The sequence below is a fragment of the Miniopterus natalensis genome, chromosome 1 (assembly GCF_054644295.1).
Source record: "Miniopterus natalensis isolate mMinNat1 chromosome 1, mMinNat1.hap1, whole genome shotgun sequence".
In the NCBI taxonomy this organism is placed as follows: Eukaryota; Metazoa; Chordata; class Mammalia; order Chiroptera; family Miniopteridae; genus Miniopterus; species Miniopterus natalensis.
In genome coordinates, this window is record NC_142081.1 from 147635828 (window position 1) to 147659714 (window position 23887).

At 36.3% G+C, this 23887-nt stretch overlaps 1 protein-coding gene across 3 annotated transcripts in view; it reads right to left on the reverse strand.

The window, feature by feature from the left end:
- The window catches only part of BMPR1B (bone morphogenetic protein receptor type 1B), a 327659-nt gene that overhangs the window by 111004 nt on the left and 192768 nt on the right, over positions 1-23887 (reverse strand). The window contains exon 1 of one of the 3 annotated variants that reach the window (XM_016206169.2): positions 18637-18847. The exons of the other annotated variants lie outside the window; for them this stretch is intronic. The gene's annotated coding sequence lies outside the window, so the exon portion shown is untranslated. Of the gene's footprint in view, positions 1-18636; positions 18848-23887 lie in introns of those variants that run through there. 3 annotated transcript variants of the gene reach the window in all.

Below are 23887 nucleotides of genomic sequence, written 5' to 3' on the forward strand. Positions count from 1 at the left end.
TCTTTACCCTTACTATTTGCTTTTATTTCCATGCATCAATAGTACTGATGCAGAAGTTTACATTTTCTGATTTTCTTTTATCATCCTTAAGAACACTGTTTGCTCCCATCTATATACAAAAAGTATGTTTGAAATTCTGAGCAGCAGGGCAGTCTCAGTCCTAGTTTCTCGTGCAGGTCAGCCTCTTTCAGAAGACACACAGCTAGCCCGGGAGGCATCGCTGTGTGGGGCGGGCCGTCTCACATGTGAAGCCTATTCATGTGGGTCCTTTCGTACTCACCCGTACCTGTCAGGCAGCCAAGGAGCAAATGTCTATGTTTTCCCAAAGGAAAATCAGATAAAAATAATTTTATCCAAAATAAAATCAGTTGGAGGAAACACATGAGGAGCCTTGCAGGGCTCCAACTCAAAAATTAACTATAAAAATAAAATACTATGACTTTTACATAGCCAAATTGGGCCCATACAGAGTCACTGTTTGATGGGGAAAATAACTTTTGAAAGTCCTATTTATTAACTCTGTCTTTCTATTTTGTACATCTTCCTGATTCACCCTAGTGCACAAAATGGCATTTCAGTGGAAGAACTAGTTATTTAATGGAAAAGTGGCATGATAGTTTTAACACAAAACAAAGACATTTTACAATAACCAACAACATAACTTGCCTCTTTTTTAAAAACTGATTTCAACATTTTTAATATTATAAAATTTAGTCTTCCAGGAGCTCTCTTAAAAAGGCTCTCATACTTATTTCAGATAGGTCCCCATTTGCTTTTATGGGAGTCAGTGTTACTAACCTAAACAGTGTTCATTATAAAGAAACTCTTTTCTCAGAAATTTCGTTCCTTCCTCCAAGTACTATTGTGCTATAGTGTCTTTGTGTAAATATATAATTCGGCCTGTGTTATAAAAGTCTATAAAAGATATAGTAAATGAAGGACAGATGTTTAAAACATTGGGTCTACAATGAAGTTATAAATACTGCTAGCACAGTAAATTCTGTGATTAAATTTAGCCTGTTTATGCAATAAGGGTATTTACACAGTTGGAAAAGTACCAAAAATAACTGTCGTAAGCTAATATTAATTCAAAATCAATATTAATTAGAAGCACCATAGGTAGTCATATTAAATTGTCTGAAGGCTAGATTAAATGTTTATACTTAAGACGACAAATGAATCAAATATATCAAGAATCAATTTCTCTTTGATTTATAAACACTGTCAATTATTAAAATAATTCACAATTCATTCGCTTGTTTCTTTTGACAAATTACTGCCTCACTTTCTCCTGCCTAAAACATACAGCTTTCCTCTGACAGACCTAAGGTTCTGAATATATTTGTACCTCAAGACACAGACTTCTTTAATTGGTCCCTTAGTTCCTCAATGTCTAATATATTCATGGGAATAGTTATTCTCATCTCTTTATGAAACTATGCGTTTTAACTTTATGTGTTAAGAAGAACAAATGCATAGAAATGTTTTTCATTTTCAAATGGTCAATGAACTTTAAAGTTATCTACCAGGGATATTTCAGAATAGGGTACCTGCACATAAAATTTATGACTAAAGAGCAATGTCCATTTTTTTACTTATCTATGAACTACTTCCATCAATGTCTTAAGTAGACTATATGACGCAAAAAAGGCTAGTCATCACCCATTATTCATTCTTACCTTCTTCCTTGGCAACAGAATCCTGGTTTTTCAGGGCAGCAATATAACCAGCCAAAAGACCATGGGTCATTTGTTCAATAGCTGGCCATGAAATGTAACCAGAGGTGGGGCATCTTGAATTGCTGCTTACAAGAAGGTACTTGACTAGGAGGTTTATCCATATGACGTGTCCCTCATGTCCACTGCCTAAGAATTGAACATGACAGCTAGAGTAGTAAGAGTCACCAAGGACCATAATGTGTCTTTGAAGATAGAAGTCATGTGCTAGGTTAGTGGAACAGAAAATAAAAAGTGACTAGATCCCTGATGTCTATGGAACTGCCACACCCTCTCTGGATTGCCTACCTCTGAACTTCTTTATATGAAAGAGAAATAAACGTCTATTTTTCTACCATTGTTTCCAGTTTCTATTACATGCATCCAAATGCAATTCTTAAAATGATAGAAAGAATATATACTAATTATGAGAAATTAAACAATTACGCTATATTCTGATGCCTGATGAGGGCGACCCTAGCACTTCCATCACATAAGATGTTACAAGCCTAACATATCTTTGATCTACGTGGACACCAAAACTCACCATGAAGCAAATATTCTTTAGCTATTACTAAATATTTAAGTGGTTTTCTTATTAGAAGACCTAAGGTAAAGATACACCGTTGCCCTGGATGACAGAGAGACAGAACTCTTGATTGCATTCAATGCCCTAGTATTTAAAGAGCTGGTCTAAGGGAGGAGCTAAATGAATCTTCACATGGACCAAGTAATTTCTGAGGAGCAGAGACTCCCAACTCCATTGTTTTTGAAATTCAACAGTATTGAAATGTTTTTCTGAACTGGTATGATTGTGAGAGCAAAGGACACCAAGACACTAAAAACAAAGGGAGGAGCATCAAAATAAGGCCCTAGATGATGGAGTTGTTAGAGAAAACTGGATCCAAAACAGTGGATAACTGAGGCTGTTTCTCCAAAACAGAAAGGGTACTGCTTCAGGGCAGCTCGAGTAGAAAACAAATCAATGAGCCACCACCCACCAGAGTGCATGTAAACAGTTTTCAGGAGTGACACAGAGCGGCAGGCACAGAATAGCAGCAGTATGGAAGATGATGCGTATCATTTTCCAAGTATGACTCTACTTATATGTGAAGTCGCAAAGTACCAATCCTTCCTCTAAAACGGGGCCCTGCTATATTTTCTATCTTGATAAACTGTGCCAGCATCCATCCAACTGGCCAGATCAGACAACCTGTGCATATCTGTCACTATTCCTTTTCTCTGCTCCTTAAATCTGTTTGCTTTCTGCTTTTTTAAAAGTCTTTAAAGTTTCTCCTATTTTCCAGCCCTCTGCTTCTGTCTTAATCCCGTCTTCATTAGATCTCGCTCTGTTCACCCATTCTCCACACCAAGAGAGGGACCCTTCCCTAGTGAAAAATCCCACTTTAAAAATAAGGAAATTGAGGCCCCAGAAAGTTAACTAGTGTGTTAAAGTTCCTACAATTACTTGGTGGTAGAGACAGGCAGAGAGCCCAGGCTCTCTAACTTCAGAGCCTATCCTTTTAACTTAAACTCTTGAGACTCCTCCATCCGATAAATTATCAAAATAGAGAATGAGATTACCTTGAAAATTGATGCGTAAACTTGCCACATATACCATAAATGTTTCTTAAATATTATATTTACTCAGTTCCATGCAGTCGACTTCAATCTACTATGAGCTCTCCCTTGGGAAGAAGAAACTGTACCTCACATGTAAGAATATTCACCTTAGAAGAAAAGAAAATGCAGCCGTTGACAAGTGACTACAACACCACAGATACAGCAACGTGCTCTTGGACAAAAATTATTTGGGATTATTCAGGTACACCCTAGGTCACAGACGAAAAATCTTACACATAACTAAATACTTATTTCAGTAAAACAGCAGCCGAGGCAACTTTCAGTCAAATAGTACACTAGGTGCCAAATAATTTTTAAAAAATCCATCCTACCTTTGTCGAAAATTATTTGCCCGTATTCAAGGTAGGCCAAGACATGGAAACAACCAAAGTGTCCTTCGATAATGATTGAAAAAAAGATATGGTACATATATACAATAGAGTACTAATTCAACCATAAGAAAAGACGAAATACTGCCACTTGCGACAACATGGATGGACCTTGAGAATATCATGCTTTTTTCACTTAGCTTATTTCATTTCTCATACCTTAATAAAAATTATCTTGAACCTTAAAAAGGTTTTGAAGAAGGGGGGGAATCTTTTCCTCTAATTGTTTTTACTGTATTATGAAATATTTCATATATACATTTTACATAATTATATTTTAATACCATATTATTAATTATATTTACAATGTTACTTGTAAATATAAATCCATTGTTTATAATAATAATTAATAATAACACATATAATCAATAATGATGCTTTTAAATAATATTTTGTACAATCACACACTCATATATTACCCAACTTCTCTGGGCTCCCCCTGAACCCAACTCCTTCCTTCCTACTAGAGGCACTCAATATCCACAATTTTGCTTTAATCTTTCCTTTTTTTTTTTTATAGTTTGATCACATACATAATGATTCCAGAAAAATATATTTCTCAGTTTTGCCTCTGATCAAAGTTTGTATAACTGGACTCACATTGTATATATGTTTTGTGACTTGTTTTAAAAAAATTTTTTGACTGATTTGAGATAAAGAGAGCACATGTGGGAGAGAGAAACAGATCTGTTGTACACTTATTTATGCATTCATTGGTTGCTTCTTGTATGTGCCCTACCAGGGATCAAAACCAAAACCTTGGTTTATCAGCACAACACTCTAGCCAACTGAGCACCTGGCCAGGGCCAGGGCTTGCTTTCTTTCATTCAACATTATGTTTTAGAGATTCATACAGGTTCATGAGTATGGCTGAGGTTCATTCACTTATATTATTATTTATTATTATTATCATCATCATCATTAGCATATCTCATTATGCTAATTCCACTGTTACAAATATTCCCTGACTTATCCATTCTGCTTTTTGTTCGGTTGTTTCCAGATTTGTTTTTGTTTATTATTCTATACAAGGCTAAAACAAAAAAATCTGTACCTATTTCCTGCGGCATATAGCAAGAATTTCTACAGGGGAAATTGCTGAGCAAAGGAGTATACTTCTGTTCAGTTTCAATTTACCAATTTAGCTGTACCAACTTACATTCCCTTTAACAGTGTACAAGGGATCTTCAACACCAACATTGGTCTATCTCAGACTTTTATATTTAACAACATGGTGGGTATGAAATAAATAGCATACCACTCTAGTTTAATTATTATTTCTCTATTCACGCTCAGCAAGTTTTTATATATTTACTGGCTATTTGAATTTCTTCGTTTTGAAATCCTGTTCATTTTTAATATTGGCTGATTTTACTTTATTAATCGATTATTAGTATCTTTAATCTATTCTACATACTAACCAGTAATTCATTTTGCTTACTTTTATAGTGCCCTTCAATTAACACACGTTTTCATTTTAAGGTTGTTGAATTCACTAATCTTTTTCTTCGTGGTGTTCTCTGTTTACATCTAGTTGAAGAAATTCTTATCTTACCCTAAAATAACCTATCCTTTAATAAGAATTTTAAAGTATTGTCTTTCACAGTGAAGTCCTCCTTCCATGCAGAGTCTGCTTCTGCCGACGGAATGAGGCGAGTAGGAATCAATTTTCATTTTCAATGTGGGTCACTAATCACTGGCTCTCCAGTGGCAGCCTGGATTCCAGGCTCCCCAGGGCTCAAAAGGACAGAGGACCAAGGTACTGGCGCTGGTCGCCACGGTGCATGCATGAAAAAGCCGAAGCCCGCAGCATATCATTACAGACGGTAGGAAAGAGCAGCAGCAGCCCTGGCCGGGTGGCGCAGTGGGCAGAGCCTTATCCTGACCCGCCAAGGTTGTGGGTCCCATCCTGAGTCAGGGCACATACGAGAATCTACCAGTGAGTGCACCAATAACTGGAACAACAAATAGATGTTTCTCTCTCTCTCAAATCAATAAATAAATGAGAAGAAAGAAGAGAGAGTAAGGGAAAAGAAAACCAATTTGATAAATTCACTCCATTCCAATTTTTATGACTTTTTACATAGTGTATATAACTCTTCATCATTACACTATCAGCATTTTACCTCATACAAAGTGAGACAACATTCAGCAGTTTATTTAAACTGACTTGTATGCCTTATAAACACTTTATCGACATACCAACAAAGCTTATGAAACTCTTTAGGAAAATATTACGATTACACTATAGACTGGTTGAGAATTTTAATGGGAAAATTCAGTGATTCTTAAACTAGACTCCCATGTAATGCCACAAGCGCAATACAGGTGTTCTGCAACTATAATCATATTAAACTCTTTTCTCAGTTTCAGAAACAACTAAATTAAATTCATAAAATTTTCTCATATTAACACTCTCATAATTTTTTTTTTCTTAAATGACTTGCACCTGCTACTCATTACTTCTACTAGTGTCTGGTATGGGTTAACATATAATTACATATTTATTTCTTTACATTTTCACATATTATAATTAAGCTCATCAAGTTTAATAACTATTCTGGTAAGGTAAAAACTCTTAGCTTTTCAGTCTGGGATCTTCACCCCACCCTCACTCCATGTTAATTTTTCCATTCATAAAGTGCATATTCTTGCTTTAGAGCATTTGGTGAGCATAAGGTCAAAAGAGGCATGGGTGTGAAAATGCTTTAAAAATGCAAAACACTTTACAAACAGGAGTTATAATTTATAAAAACCTTAAATTATACATTACAAATAGGGGGCTAGAATAGTCATGGAAAAATCAACAGACAATTCCTAAAAATCAGTTATATATAGTTTTACTTTCTCCCATACTGTCGTTTAAAAAAAAAAGTTTCTTAAATAGACTAAAAATAAAACTTAGTTGTTTAAATGTTATTCCCTGCCTCACATAATTTCTAATAAAGTTCCTAGAAAACAGCAAGGAAGAGGTAAAAAAGTTAATCTACAGGCATTGAAACTCATCCCAGTGTGATTTATAACTAATGAGAAAGTCTATGAAGTCTAAATGAAATCAAAGAGCGTATAGATTACAGATAAAGATTTACCTGCCACAACACATTTTAGAGCATAGCACAGATTTATCTGGAAAGTACAGACTTTTCTAAGTATTGGTATTATTATCTCTTTGCATAAAGGAATCTTGATAGAGTTACAAAAGTGATAAAATGAAGGGATGAAAGGAGAATAATATAGTACTAAAATTAAGATTCACTTTGCCAGGCCTGGCGTGGCTCAGCGGTTGAGCATCAACCTATAATCCAGGTGATTGGGGTTCGATTCCTGGTCAGGGCACATGCCCGGGTTGCGGGCTTGATCCCCAGTCGGGGGCGTGCAGGAGGCAGCCGATCAATGACGAGTTTCTCATCATTGATGTTTTTATCTCTTTCTCTCCTTCTCCCTTCCTCTCTCTGAAATCAATAAACATATTTTTTTTAAAAGAAAGATTCACTTTTTCTGTTTTTAAGTAACAACAGAGCCTCGTCTTCCTTCTAGGGAATGAAGGTGCTGGCCTCTGGTTTGAACCTGTCACTGGGAAGTGGGCTGCACTGCTATGCAAGGTATCAAATAGTTAGAAATGTCTAAGTGGGAAAGTGAAATTACCTACTTTATTTTTATTTATTTATTTATTTTTTAAAATATCTTTATTGATTTCAGAGAGAGGAAAGGAGAGGGAGAGAGAGAGAGAGAAACATCAATGATGAGAGAGTCACTGATTGAGCCCGCAACCCGGGCATGTGCCCTGACCGGGAATCGAACCCCGATCGCCTGGATCCTAGGTCTATGCTCAACTGCTGAGCCACGCCCAGCTGGGTGAAATTACCTACTTTAAAAGAAAGTCACACACTCTACTGCAAAGTGTTTAGAGTCAGAAAGAACTGGGTTCCAATCCTTTATGTCTCCTTTCTAAGATGTGTGACCTTTGCCACGATTACTTAACCACCCTGAATTTCCATTTCCTCATCTTTAAAATAGAGATAATTTTAAAAAAACACCTCTCAGAATTACTAGGGGTAAGTGAGATTGTTGTCATATATACAACTATCCATGGCATAATATTGACCGAGGTTAACCAGGTTACCATTAATTGTGAAATGAGAGAGTAAATGACTTTAGAGACACTGCAAAAGATACTAACTGCACTTTAACATGTTATGCTACAAGTTTCTCTTACTTCCAGGCATTTAATATTTCTTTTAAAATTGGAAAGATTTTCTTCAAATTGCACCCAAAAAAAGAGCTTGATATAACTGGGTGACAAATGGAAGAAAGACGATAAAATGTTAAAGTTTAAAAAAATCAATCACACAGTTTGGTATGATATGTAACTGGCTGAGGTGCTGAGGTGCAATAGACACTTATGAACAAGATTTTTAAAAATAACCTGGAAACAAAGGAGGAAGGTGGGGAAGAGGAGAGGGCTGGTGAAGGAAGATGGAAACAGGATTGGAGGCTGGGGTTTGACAGCCTGCACGGTTCCGGGCCGGATGGGGTGATTCTTTGCCGTCCACCAGATCACCCAGGTCAGCCTGTTTGCTGACCCGCCAACATGTAGGCTGAGCAGCCCCACAGTAAGTGCGGGGCAGAAGCCCAAAGGACAATCGACCGTCTGTGTGTTCTACATGCCTTATCATGTTTGTGAACCAATGTTTGATCTGAAGTATGCTTTATGTCTCTAAAAGCATCAATTAATAGCACTGACAGTATACAGTTAGCAAAGAGAAACCTAAGTATGTCACATAAAATATTTTATTAAAATCTAAACAAAATTTTTAAAAGTTGATTCTCAACCGCTGAGCATACCATATGCAGTTTGTATTATTAAGAAATTGAAATCATGTTAGCATAAATATCACATTTCTTTTTTACTAAGGGGAACATGCAATATAAGAGCAGCTTCAAATTGACCACAAAATCAGCTCCCCTAGTTAAGAACACATGGTTTCAGTAGATGTACATTAAGCTCACATTGCGCTTTAGGAGCTCAAAGCACCCACCTACTTTAGACTGCAACAGTACAAGAAAAAATACCATTCAAAATAACTGTCCACTTCTACCAGTAATAATTTTTTTATTGATTGATTTTTAGAGAGAGAGAAACATCGACGTGCTGTTCTACTTATTTATGCATTCATTGGTTGATTCTTCTGTGTGCCCTGACTGCAGATGGAACCACAACCTTGGCGTATTGGGAAGACACTCTAACAACTGAGCAACCCAGCCAGGGCTCTACCAATAATAATTTTTTTTTTAATATATCTTTATTGATTTCAGAGAGAGGAAAGGAGAGGGAGAGAGATAGAAACATCAATGATGAGAGAGTCGTTGATCAAGCCCGCAACCCAGGCATGTGCCCTGACCGGGAATCGAACCCTGATCACCTGGATTCTAGGTCAATGCTCAATCGCTGAGCCAAGCCAGGCCGGGCTCTACCAATAATAATTTAAAAGTATTACACATGGAGTATTAAGTAACTCAAAAGACTATACTCATTGCATATTGATTAATTTAAAGCAAATAAAAAAATTACACATTCCAAGAACTGTGAATTACTTCAGTAGATCAGTGTGTCCTAGGTCACCATGCTTTCCTTCTCTATCGTTGTCAAGTTCAGTTTGCCAACAAACTCTAGCAATAAACAGAAAAGTAAATTTCAAGGTTAGTAAGCTAACCAACCACTGTGATAGTGAGATATTGATTTACTGATGAAGTTAAAACTGGTATAGAGAGAAATGGAAAAGAGTGAGACTCTTAGTGAAGTGAATTTTACATATAGAAAAAAATATTTTTTTAAACCTGGGAAATTAATGTATGAAATCACATGTGAAATTATGTTCCAACTATGCACTGGGCAGTTCTACTCATCTATATAAGAAAAGCAGGAAACTAAAAAGAAATTATTGAAAAAAAGGAGAAATAACATGAATAGTCTATTTAAAATTTTTAAGGTTGTTAATTAGTATAGACACTGACTGACGTATACTTTTCTAAGTAATAAACACAAGAACAATCTGCTTATTAACCAAAAAGTATAATTTACATTCAAGGGTTCCAAGGCAGGGCTATAAAACAAAACCCCAAGAAGGTGTAGAGTAAATCTTACCACAGATACACTAATGTATCAACAAAGGACAGAGGATATAGGATTATTTCTGTCCATTTTAAGATTCTGATATCTTTGAGTCAAGGAGAAAAAATCTGGTATTATCTATAAGCAAAATTGGATGCCTTGAGTTAAAGAAAAAACACAGCAAATAACTTCATGGTGGCCACAAGTATAACAAACGAGATTGAAAATTATGTCTTTGTATAAACCCTCATATATGGATCTCCCCCCCACACACATATACAAACACACTCTACACCAAAATGTCTAGAATTTCTTTTCCTGCTTTATACCACAGCAACAACTGTGAAATCTCTCAACCAAGGAGCTTAAAATAGAGATGATAGTGAAGGATGCCCTTTAGGTAGACTCACTTTGTCCCTGTAGTTCCAGAAACAGGGACCGGGAAGGAACAGTCACTCCCTGCTGAGCCTGGCAGCTCCCTGCCAGTTTTCCTGCCAAGGTCATGAGCAGGTGTGTGAGGGACGGAACGGTGCTGTGTATTAAGCATATGAGGCAGAACTGAAGTATAAGTTGATTCAAAATGGAAGAAAATGATAAAACTAAAAGAGGTACTAAAACTTGAAGGTGTTAAAAGATTTTTTTTTAGCATCTTTCAAACTGATTTAAAGTATAGGATTATTTCTGTCCATTTTAAGATTCTGGTATCTTCAGTGCTGATCCAAATAATAAAAGCTTCTTTATATCACTGATTTCACCGACTTGCCTATATATTTTGCAGGTCACTGTTCCTGAGCTCATTTTTTCAGATGGACCCAAGTGAAGAAGGTTTTTGCCATCTGACCCTCATCTATTATTACTTATGGTGAAAAGCATAATTTTGTATTTGGCAATGCTTTCTTAAGACATGGACTTTGGCCAGATCTGAATTTAAATCATGACCCTATCACTTACTAGCTATATGAGGCCGATCAAGCTACTCTACATTTTGGGGTCTCAGTTTCGTTATCCCGAAAAAAGGAAATCAGAATAAGTCATCCAAAGGTCTGTTACAAGGATTAAATGAAATCATATAAAGTTCTTGGTATAATGCCAGATATGTATCTAGAAACCTTGATAAATGGTGGCTATTATTAATGCATAATTTCTCACTCACACAGAACCATGTTCTTATTAGGTCTGCTTTAACACAGTAATACACGCAGCCTCTTGTCTACAGTAACTTCAAGGAGCATGCCAAGTTAAATCCAACAACACTCTTGCATGTTCCAATGCTTAAATTTCACTTAACAAGAAACATGAACTTTTATTCCATAGAGATAAAAATTTAAATGCAATACAGCTTGAGAGGTAACACCACGATTTAAATTTGCAGCATAGGGATACAGGATAGAGGTGACTCCAACAAAAAATGGGGGAAAGGGGGACAATAATTCAACAAAAGTACTGAAGTATTTGTTTAACAAATTCCTTGTGAATCACAGCATTAAGAGTTAAATAAATTAAACCACAAAATGTAAAAAAAAAAAATTCTTCCTATTTCTGCATAGAAAAGAGCTTTTCAAGTTTCAAAGGAGATGAAGAAAATATTGATTAGATATTACAAAGATATTTCAAAACATCCTTAATGTTTAAAACTGTACAAAACAAACTTAAAAAGTAATCAAAAGTTTGGGAAAACAGTTGCAACTAATAGAACTTCAAAGAATTAAGACCATTGATTTACAAAGAAACGAAACTCTTCGAAACCAATAACAGAAATACAGCTCAGGGAAAAAAAAGTACATAAATAGATCAATGATAAAGAATAAAATAACTAATAATCCCCTCAGATTCAAGTTCAATAGTAATTCAATATGATATCAGTTTCCTCTGTCTTATTAGGAAATATTTAAAATTATAAATCTCTTAGCAGGGAAGAGTTTCAAAAGATAGGTGATACGTAGTTGAAGTGCAAAGTACCGATCCATTGGAAAATGTTCGCTAAGGTTAATCAGACTTTTTTCATTGATTGGGGATGTGACTAGAGATGGTCACTTTGATTTTGAATTGAGGGAGCTGGAAGCAGAAGGTAGAGAAATCATAGCCTGAGTCTGAAAACAACCTTCAGCTATTTGCTCAAAAATTATTTCATCTTTAGGCATACACGTGATTTTTTTTCCAGGGACCTTAATATTTCTAAGAATAAAAGGAACCAAAGAACCCCAATTTGGATGGGAGGGAGTGGTGGGAATGGAAACAACGAAGCCAAATCTTACTAGAAGCCGGCACGTACAAAACAAGCTTGTTTTGACCCTCCCTGCCCCTTTCATTATTTACATTTTTTTAAGAATCCTAGATGAAAGTCAATGTACTTTGGAAAAGCACATTTGGTTCTTTGATTTTTGTTGTAATGAAAAAGTTTTCCAACCATTAATTAGAACAAAGAATCATCTTAAAAACAAAGTTATAAAATAAAACATCACCATATATTCTCTATTAGAATCCATTAGATACAATCACCTTTTTTTTTGTTTTCTGTATTTTGCTTTAGGATTATCTGCCATGTTCTACTTAAAAGGAGAATAATTATGGGACATAAATCTGACTGTGCTACCAGAGAATGAGGAAGTCAGGAAAGCCAGAAAGGATATATATTATGGCCATGAGTGGAAAAGTACTCCATCCCAGCTGGGGGCAGTAATTATTAGCTTTAACTTTCAGGAGTTATGAAATAATGCAAATTAAGCTTTACATGCAATTTGCAGAAGAAAAATAGAGCAATTACAAACAGAAAAGGCAACTGTGATAAAATATAATTATTTTTTATTTTTAATCAAAATCTCAACTAGCCACTTTAAAAGCTGATATCTGGCAAGTTCCATTACCTGTTCATTCCACGTTTGCCCATATCTATGAAATAAAAGTTAAAGCAGCAGAGGTTTAAGGTTCCACGTCCATGATTAACTTGTTCTCCTCTAATGTTCTATGAATTCGGTGTCGTGCAGTTACAGAAAAACTCTGGCAACCTCAGCTGCTAACAATATTAAAATAAGACTTTCTTGTTCTGCCAAAATCCTTTATGCCTCATTCTAACCACAAAGTTCTTTGACCTCTTGGTGGTGGTGTTTTTGCTTTTTTTATTTTTATGATAATCTTTTAATACTGAGGCAACTTTGGGTTTCTCTTATCACTGGCTGCTGGGAAATAGGTACATTTCTATTTCCACGTCCAAAGGAACCCCTGCTTTTCCCGTTTTACAATTTACATTATTTGATATGACAGGGAGCTATATAAAATGCATGCTTCTAACTCTTTGTTAAGGCACCTTCTCCATACCTATTTAACTACAGGATACTTAGGTGGGTGAAAAATATCTGAAGAGAAATTCTATATTGAATTATGATCCATTCCAAGCAAATGAAAAGGCTATAAAATTTTCCTATGAAAATACCAATCTTGTTTTCATTCCTAAGACAGATACAATTCAAGGTTAAACAAACAAAGGAGTCATATTGAATGTCTGGGAGAGGTTTATAAGGCTTCAGCAGTAGTGGAAACTGCTGGTCACATATACTAAGAAGTAAAAATAATCCAATTAAAAGTCGTGAATTACTCTAAATTGTGCGTGAAGCTTTACATTTGTTTCTGGTTTATGAAATAGTTTATATTCAAAGTAAGTATTTTACGTATGGTAGGCAAATACAACACAAAGACAAAATAAATTTCATTTTTATTGAATATCAGAACTAGAAGAAACAGCTGCTATTTCTTTTTTTTTCTTCTTTTTGAAATATATCTTTATTGATTTCAGAGAGAAGAAGGGAGAGGGAGAGAGAGAAACATCAGTGATGAGAGAGTCACTGCTCAGCTGATTCCTACATGCCCCCCCACCGAGGATCAGGCCCACAACCCAGGCATGTGCCCCTCCATCTCCTGGATCACAGGTCAATCCATGCTCCACCACTGAGCCACACCCGACCAGGTGAAACAGCTGCTATTTCTCACCTACTTTTTTAAACACTGACATCCGTTTCTTTCAACATTTCTATTGTGAGGAGCAAATTCTTCTAACTGAAATGAAATATCCCCTTTAAGGTTTGAGAATTTTTAAAGCATGATTTTCAATTATTTCTCCAAAATCCTTTATTATCTCTACAATAGCAAATAAAATTAGGTTCTATACCTTTACCAGTGACAGGTATTGCACTCTAATTCTGTAGCATACATGAGGATGGACCTAGTCTCTCCTGAAATTCTTTCTGGGCCTTTGGGAAGGTGTAACACTGTCTTTAGTTTGCTGGGGCATCATTTAACTTAGCAGAGCAGTCCATGTGGGAGCAGCAACTGGTGGATTTTGTTGACAGACTGCATCAAATTAATTTAAAACTATTTGGGGCTATATATGGTGAATTTGTATGTGCTAACCAGTATAATTTCAAAATTTTATTATTGAAGTAACTTTATGATTTCAACAAATATCTGCTTACATGGATATACACACATTCTGTGATTGGTGGTATAAAGAGAAACAAAATAATTTTTTTAAATCATTGCTATTGTTTCAAAAGCACTTATCATCTACTTGAGGAGCTTTCCTGCAATCCATTTAATCAAAGTTTAAAAACATAATAAAATAAGAAGTCTTATAAAGAAAACGTGGTTTGGATATTAACCCCTTATCAGATGTATCATTGGTGAATATATTCTCCCATTCAATGGTTTGTCTTTTTATTTTGTTGATGTTTTCCTTTGCTGGGCAAAAACTCTTTAGTTTGATGTAGTCCTATTTTTTCTTTTGTTTCTCTTGCCCTAGGAGATATAATCCAAAATTTATAAAGAACTTATAAAACTCAACACCAAAAAAAACCAATCCAATTAAAAAATGGGCAAAAGACCTGAACAGACATTTTTTCAAAGAAGACATACAGATGACCAATAGACATATGAAAGGATACTCAATGTCATTAATCATCAGAGAAATGAAAATTAAAATCACAATGAGATATTAACTCACACCTATCAGAATGGCTACTATCAACAAATCAACAAACCAGTGTTGCCCGGCCGGGCGTGGCTCAGCGGTTGAGCATCGACCTAGGATCCAGGCGATCGGGGTTCGATTCCCGGTCGGGGCACATGCCCGGGTTGCGGGCTGCAGCTGATCAATGACTCTCTCATCGTTGATGTTTCTATCTCTCTCTCCTTCTCCTTCCCTCTCTCTGAAATCAATAAAGATATGTTGAAAAAAAAAGAAAAAAAATGTTTCAAAAAAAACCCACAAGTGTTAGTGAAGATGTGGAGAACAGGGGTCCCTTGTGCACTCTTGGTGGGAATGCCGACTGGTGCAGCCACTGTGGAAAGCAGTATGAAGGTTCCTCAAAAAATTAAAAATGGAGCTGCCTTATGACCCAGTGATTCCTCTTCTGGGAATTTATCTGAAGAAACACAAAATCCTAATTTGAAAGAATATATGTACCCCTATGTTCACTGTAGTGTTATTTATAATAGCCAAGATTTGGAAGCAGCCCAAGCGTCTATGATGAGTGAATAAAAGAGCTGTGGTACATTTACACAACGGAATACTACGCAGCCTTAAAAAAAGAAAATGTTACCCTTTGCATCAGCATGGATGGACCTGGACAACATTATGCTAAGTGAAATAAGCCAGGCAGAGAAAGAAAAGTACCATATGATTTCACTCACATGTGGAATTTGAACAAACTGAACTACCAAGCAAGAGAGAGACAGGCTCACAGAGAGAGAGCAGGCAGACAGCAGAGGGGGTGAGGGAGGGGGCAGGGATTGAGCAAAAAAGAAAAAAAAAGAGAGAGAACTCATGGACATGGACAATAGTGTGGTGACTGAGGGGTAGGAGGGGGTGGAGGTGAAAGAAGGCAGGGGATAAATGGTGATTGAAAAAAATTTAATTTTTAAAAAAAGAAAAGGCGGTTTAAGATAACACAATAAAGTTTTTCTTTAAGTTCTGAATGTCTGTTCTGTATTAGGTCTTAGAGGAACATAAAAAAATAAGTTTTAAAACCTGGCCACAAGTAACTTACAGTCTCATGTTGCAAAAGAAGCACAAAACATATCATCAGACTTTCAAAGTGCTGTGGCAGAGAGTGAGACAGGAGGCCAACCCCAGAGGCTGACAGTGGGCCAGCAGGGACCCAGGCGAGGGATGCCTTCATTAGGCTGAAAGGCAAAGCCCAGGAAGAGGGTTTTCAAGATACAGGCAGCAACATAAAATATTCCAGGAAAGAGTAAAGCCATAGGGATTGTTTTGAGAAACACAAGATGTTCAATATTGCTGGAGCATAAAGCAGAGAAAAGGGGAATACTCTCATGGGAGGCAAGAGAGATGCAGCAAACAGCCCAGAAAGAATAACAAAAGATGTCTACAGAATAAAAGTAGCAGCTGGATCCAGAAGGACGCATTGTACCACGTACCCGGACCTTTACTACGAGCTAGGGATGGGAGGTCTCTAACAGGAAAGTGAAGTGGTCATGGGAGCGGGGATTGATCCCTCTAAGGGTCATACAGCAGAAGGAATGATAGGATGAGGCTACGGGCAGTGAGGTCCATCAGGAGGGTGGTATTAATAAATATTTCAAGCTAAATTCACTAATCTTGCTTCAATAGTTAACACAAGATACAAAGGGTCCCAGATTCATTTTTATAATATGTCTAGATATAAAATGTTATTTACAAACATGATAAGTAAAAAATATCAGATTAACATTAAAGCCAAAAACATATTAAGAAGGCATTTCAAGTGTTAAAATGCTCAACCAGCCTTCAATGAAAATACATTCCATTTTAGATATTGTCAACCAATGTCACATTTTTATATTTCTTCTCTTGATTCAAGGGACAACTTTCTTCAGTTTCTTTTTATTGAAGTAATTTTATTTGGCCTGTTTTCCACCAAAAATTTCCACACAGTACCTCAGAAACAACATACCAGAAGGAATAAAAATAAGACCAATAAGAAAGGCATAAGAAAGAAATATCATATATTTATGCAACGTATAAAGTGAATAAATAGAAGATATTGAATTAAGAAATGAAATTACAAGCTTAATTATGAGATATTTCCCAGAGGCAGTAGAAAAGAAAAATTTAATTAAGAAATGCCCATTCTAGATCAATCATGGCTACGTTTTCAGAATAAATATATTGTTGTCAAGAATCTAAATCAAACTAATTAATAAGCTGGTATGCAGAGGTTAAAAAGGTACAAAGGAAAAGCTTGATTCAGAGGCTAAAACCAGCATTAAATGAATGTTAAAATATTGTTCAAATTTAGGTATTAGATTAGCCTTAAAGCCTTTCTGAATTAACAAAATTGATTTTAAAACATTTTGCATTACTTTAAAAATTATATGTGATTTTCAAAAGAGATACTCTACAACCACTGGCCTCATTTTAAGATATTTGCTGTACATTTAGACCTGTTCCAGCTGCTGTTAAAAATACATAAACTGAATACAGTTTATCTCACTTTAGAATGAGCTGATTCCTGAATATTAGCCCTAACACAAACCTGTGCCAGAGTATTAGCTTTTCTTTGTATGTTTTTTGGCCCACAGTTTAAGGTCTATAGCAACTTTAATATTATTTTTGTTTTTAACTTAAATGTGTACTACAGAAAATCCTTTATTTAAATTTATTGGTGTGACAATGGTTAATAAGATTATATGGGCTCCAAGTGTACATTTCTATGATACGTGATCTATATATTGCATTGTGTGCCCACCACTCAGTCAAATCCTTTGGAATTATATTATCAACTACAATGTATAACGTAACCTAAAGTTTTCAAATATCATGCTAATTAATGCTTATCTTCCACAATTAAAAAACCCATAGTACCAGGGAAGCTTTCACTACATCAGCAGATAAGCCTCATCAAGTGAATGCCATGCTTCTGGAGAAGGGACATAGTTACTTTCCAAGCTATGTGCAGTAGCAATAAAACATACATTTATATATTCGTGGGTTTTCTAAATCAGAAAATACATAGAAAACAATTTTTCTGTCCTCTTAAGCACCATTGCTTTTCATGTTACTCTGGGAAATGCAAAGCAATGATGTTAAATGAACACACTACAACAGTGAACATACCAGAAATGTGTAAAAGTGCGACATGATGAATGGAAAAACACAAACCATGGATGTTAAGCTAATGTCTTTAGTAAAGAATCCCCTTCTGTAAGGAACCGATCTCACAAGTGAGTGGGACAAGCTGAGGACCTCCCCTGAATGCTGAGTCTCTGGCACCCTGGATTAAGAAGACGGCTCCTACTTCCCAACACTCACGTCTCTGTTCCCACAGTAGTCACTATATTTCACTTCACTGCACGTCAGAGGGACATTCGCTTTCTTTTAAAAAGACCCCACGCTGCTTGGACATTCTGACAAGGTCTCCTACACCCTCACATGTTCATCTGAAGTTCCCCCTATTCCATTTCTAGACCACAGACGGCTCTAAACGTACTAATAATATTCATGTGTTAACTCTGGCAGCAAAGCCAAGAGGAATTTACCAATAGGAGGGCTCCAAGTTTGACAGACTGAAGAAACAGAAACTTGCTGATAGGACACACCATGAAAGCCGTTCCCGTCGCCCACGCTCTTATTTCAGTGGATTACAAACACACACAGCACTCTTGAGAGCAGTGCACAAACCGACACTCCACCAAGACCGGCCCCGCACGGCAGGCAGCCCCCGGCAGCTTCCACACGCTCCGGCCTGTGGCGGCCGGCAGCTGGAGTCTCCGAGCGAAGGCGAGGCCGGGCTGGCTGCTCACTTACCTCCTCGCTTACGCAGGCTTGCCCGTCTAACTTTTTGTTTCCTCCCTTGTCATAGCTCAGCAGCAAACGGTTATGATTCAGCAGAGGTTTGAACCTGATAGTTAAAAAGATCTTTTTTAATTAAAAAAAAAAATCGGCAATTAACGCTGCCCTGCACGGCAGTCTTGTCTTGCCTTGCCCTCCGTGTGCGCGTCTCGTTTTCTCCCTTTGCAAGGCAAGCTACGTAGTGGTCTATAAATATTGACCCTGACACTTGCTCGGGGCTTTGCTTGCTCATGGCACAGGTCTGTGTTACTGAACACCGTGGTAATGCTCCGGCAAAGTTCTCAGCTGCTCAGACAAAGCTGTGGATTGGCTCGCTCCCCGGCAACCCTGTGCCTGCCTGGAAATACCATTTTGCTGCCAGCTTTACAGATGCTAGGGGCCTTTCCTGAGGCCCGAGTCAGGCACAGAAGGGCAATTATGAGGTCTGTCTGAAGAAATACAGTTTTCCTCAAGCAGGTGGAAAGAAGGGGGGCTGGGCGCAGTGGAAGACAAGAAAGGAAACACTGCCTTTGTGTATCTCAACATAATCTCAGACCCTCTATAAAAGTCAGACCTAGATATCATTCAATCAAACTTTATGAAACTGAATTGCTGCAACTTCTACACGTTATGAATGAGCAAAAGACATAGAAAAGCATTTTTGCAATTGTTGTTAACATCGCTTCTCGTTGAAAAAGGCTGCGGTGACTGAGTAATTGAACACAAAGAAATATTCAACATAAATAAGTTCTTTTCCAGAATGATAGAAATGCACTGGAAAGTATAATATTAATAAAGAACAAATTATGTATTTGGTGAAAAAAGCTAAAACATAATCTAAATTATATGAATCAGCATATTATATTAACTACTACCAGGTTTTCAGTCGTGACAATTATAATTATTTTATTTTGGTTTTTTAGATTAAGGATAAACTCTAAGCTATGATGTTTGTAGGTGATATGAACAAGGTCAGCATTACACACGCATATCACATACAATACCCATCAGTAGGAATGATTAGAAAATAAATCAAGGCCATAGTTTTTCTTTTTGCCAAGACTAATCATATGTTTCCTTTATTGAAATTTCTTCCCTTGATTAAATTAACTGTAAAGGAACTTTTAGAAATAATCTGGTCACTAACTCATTTCATAGTTGAGAAAATGGACCCCAGGCTGGTTAACTTGCCCATGGTCACATGGCAAGTTTGCAGCAGAGCCAAAGCTAGACTCCTTGTCTTAGTGCTCCTTCTATTACAAGAGTGGTTCTCAAGTTCATTTTTAAGTTTAAAATCCTATCTTCATGTGAGATCTTACTGAAACTTCATCATAAGCCAGAAAAAATAACTAGCATAAAACAAAAATAGACTTTTACAATTTAATTGACCCCCAGAAAGTTATGCACAAGAATTAACTTTCTAACAACTGAAATTCACCTTGCCCTGTTTCATTCAATAATTAATATTTGCTCAATAAATTAACATATACCCAGGAGAAGTACATAGCCAGGTGTTGAGAAAACAAAGATAATATGTAGGTCCTGCTCCCAGAGATCTTACAGTCCAATTTCAGAAGGAAAATAAAGCTAACTACAAAAACACTGTGTTCCCATGATGATGGAGACTATAGGATAGTGAGGGAGCACGTGAAACACAAGCATCTGAGTCAATATGAAGGGAAGGTATGGCAGGTAATTCTTCAATGGAGACTTTGCATCTTAAAAAATGACTGGAAGGCAGTGAGGTAAAGAAGAGAAAGAATAAGACAAAAAGACAAACAGGCAGGGAAAAGCATGACACGGAACTTCAAACAGTTCTTGCTGGATCACAGAATGTGAAGCAGAAGATAGTTTAAAAAAGTTTTTTTAAAGAATGTGCTTCCCTTACTCAGCCTCCCCCACATGACCCCAAGAATCACTGGCCTTTTTACTGTCTCTATAGTTTTGCCTTGTTCAAAATGTCATATAGTTGGAATCACAAAGGATATAGCCTCTTCAGGCTAACTTCTTTCAGTTAGCAACTGAATGGGTAGTTTTAATCGAGTCAATGTTCAAATTCTCTTCTATATAAACTCTTTATTAATATCAATTTAGCTAACATGATGCCTTATTCAAAAACAATATTTCCCCAACTTTCCAGAAGAAAGGCACACTCTCATCTATCCCAAATATTACTGTGGTACATTGCCCTGGGGTCATAGAAAACGTAACAATTTTAAAATTTCAATTAATGCCTTAAATTTTTGTTGAAGAGAAGTATGATAAGTAAACAGTTAAAGACTTTTAACTATAAAAATATCGCATAAAATTCTATAAGGAAGTGAGATGGAAATACAGGTAAAGAAAATAAAATAGTAATGTAAAATTTTCAGCTTTTAACAGAAGAGTCTATTCATTATTATTTAAATGGATAATCGTTTTATTAAATTGCTGTGCATTTAGATTCCATTGAATATTCTTAAAACAGTTGATATAAGCTTTATTTTAAAATGTCAATATTTCCAATAGGGTAGAAATTAAATTCTTTGCAAGTACATATTTTACCGCAGGTGAAAAACTGTAGATGTTAACTTGGTAATGTGTGAGTGGTTACATAGTTTTTCAACAAAAACAGCTGAAGACTGCTAGCCTACTGTATAAAACCCAAGTTTTTAACCTGGTATATAAAACTTTTCATCACCTCTCTCCTTCTATGGAGATTTCAGGGCAGTGAAACTATTCTGTGTGAGAGTGTAAAGGTAGGTATGTGACATTATGCATTTAGCAAAACCCCAGAACTGTACCACACAAAGAGAGAGCCCAAATGAAAACTAAAGATTATAGTTAAATCTCCCCATTGTCTTTCTGAAGCGTGTGTTCCAAAGAGAGGAGTGTTATTCATTGAGCAATGACCATCTACCAAGGGCTTAAGAAATATTTTCTCTAACACTAAATACAACTCTGACAGATGGGTACACCTTTGCCTTTTTTAAGATGGAGAAAATGAGGCTTAATTAAGTGGCTTTTCTGAAATCATATAACTAATAAACAGTAGATCTGAAATTCAGCCCAAATCTGACTGGACTACAGTATCACATACTGCCTTTATATTAATCATTTAAATAAGATAGAGGTTGCCCAGGCCTGGTGAGGAAGTGGACTCCACAATCAGAAAGGAATGAAAAGAGTCTTCCTGCATCTCTTCAAGGAACTGTGAGAATTTTAACACTGAGTATTAAATAGTAGCAAAAAGAAGAGATAAACAAATTATTTGGTGGAAATCAGTAGACAAAATTAAAATAACTGATATGCCCTATTAAGAAGAACTTAAAGAGTTTTATCTTCAGTTTGAATGAAGAGAAAGGAACACATCAAGAGTCAATGGTGTGAAGACTCAATATTGTGAAAATGTCAGTTCTTCCACACTTTATCTGTAGATTCAATGCAATCCCAATCAAAATCCCAGGAAGTTATTTTGTGGAAATAAAAAGACCTATACTAAAGTTTATATAAAGAGGCCAAAAAAACTCAGAATAGCCAATGTAATATTGAAGAACAAAGTTGGAGGCTGACACTACTGAACCATAAGACTTACCACAGTAATCAAGACAGTGGGGTGCTGAAGAAAGAATAGACAAATAGATGAATGGAAGCGAACAGAGAGCCCAGAAATAGACTCACATAAATATAGTCAACTAATCTTTGACAAAGGAGCAAAGACAATATAATGGAGTGAAGATAATCTTTTCAACAAATGGTGCTGAACAACTGGACCATCCATGTGCAAAATCATGAATCAAGACAAAGATCTTAGGCCTCTCACAAAAATTAACTCAAAATGGATCGCAAACCTAAATGTAAAATGCAACACTATAAAGCTCCTAGGTAACCTAGGAGAAAACCTAGATGATCTTGGGTATGGCAATGAATTTTCAGATATAACACCAAAGACACAATCCACAAAAGAAATAATAAACAGAATTTCACTAAAATTAAAAACTTCGACTCTGCAGAAGACAATGTTAAGAGAATGAGAAGACAAGCCACAGACTGGGAGAAAATATTTGCAAGAGACACATCTGTTAAGGACTGCTCTCCAAAATTTACAAAGAACTCCAAAAACTCAACAAGAAAACAAACAAACCAATTTAAAAAATGGGCCAAAGACCTTAACAGACACTTCACCAAAGAAAATATACAGATGGCAAATAAGTAAATGAAAAGATGCTCCACATCACATGCCATCAGGGAAATGCAAGTTAAAATAACAATGAGATACGGCTACACACCTATTGGAATTGCCAAAATCTGGAACACTGACAATAACAAAGGCTGGTGAGGATGCAGAAAAACAAGAACTTTCATTCATTACTAGTGAGAACACAAAATTTTGGTACAGCTACTTTGGAAGATAGTTCAGCAGTTTCTTACAAAATTGAACATATTCTTACCATGTGATCCAACAATCATGCTCCTTGGTATTTACCCAAAGTAGCTGAAAATTTACATCAACGCAAAAACCTACACAGAGATATTTACAACAGCTTTATTCATAATTGCCAAACCTTGGGAGCAACCAAGATCCCCTTCAGTAGGCGCGTAGACAAACTGTGGTACATCCAAACAATGGAACATTATTCAGCACTAAGAAGAAATGAGCTATCAAGCCATGGCGATATGGAGGAATCTTAAATGCATATTAGTAAGTGAAAGAAGCCAATCTGAAAATGCTGCACACTAGATAATTCCAGCTATTGGACATTCTAGAAAAGGCAAAACTGCGGAGATGGTAACAGATCAATATTTGTAGTGGGTGGGGATAAAAGGGATAAATAGGCAAAACACAGAGGATTTTTAGGGCAGTAAAAATACTCCGTATGACACTATAATAATGGGCACCTGTCATTATACATGTCTGAACCCACAGAATGTATACCAGCAAGAGTGAACCCTAAACTATGAACTTATCAATTCTAACAAATGTACCACTCTGGCTGAGAACACTGTTAATAAAGATTATATATGTGTGGGGGCAGAGAATCTATGGGAAATGTCTCTATTTTCCTCTCAATTTTACTGTGAACCTTAAACTGCTCTAAAAAACGAAGGTCTTTAAAAAGTCAAAGGTGGCTTCTCCTTCTGGAAGCTGGCGCTTTGCCAAGGCAGACGTTATACAGAAAGAGGGAACAACTTTGTAACAGGGAGCTAGGAAGAGACAGATTTAGTCTTTAATGTGATGAGCCTGAGG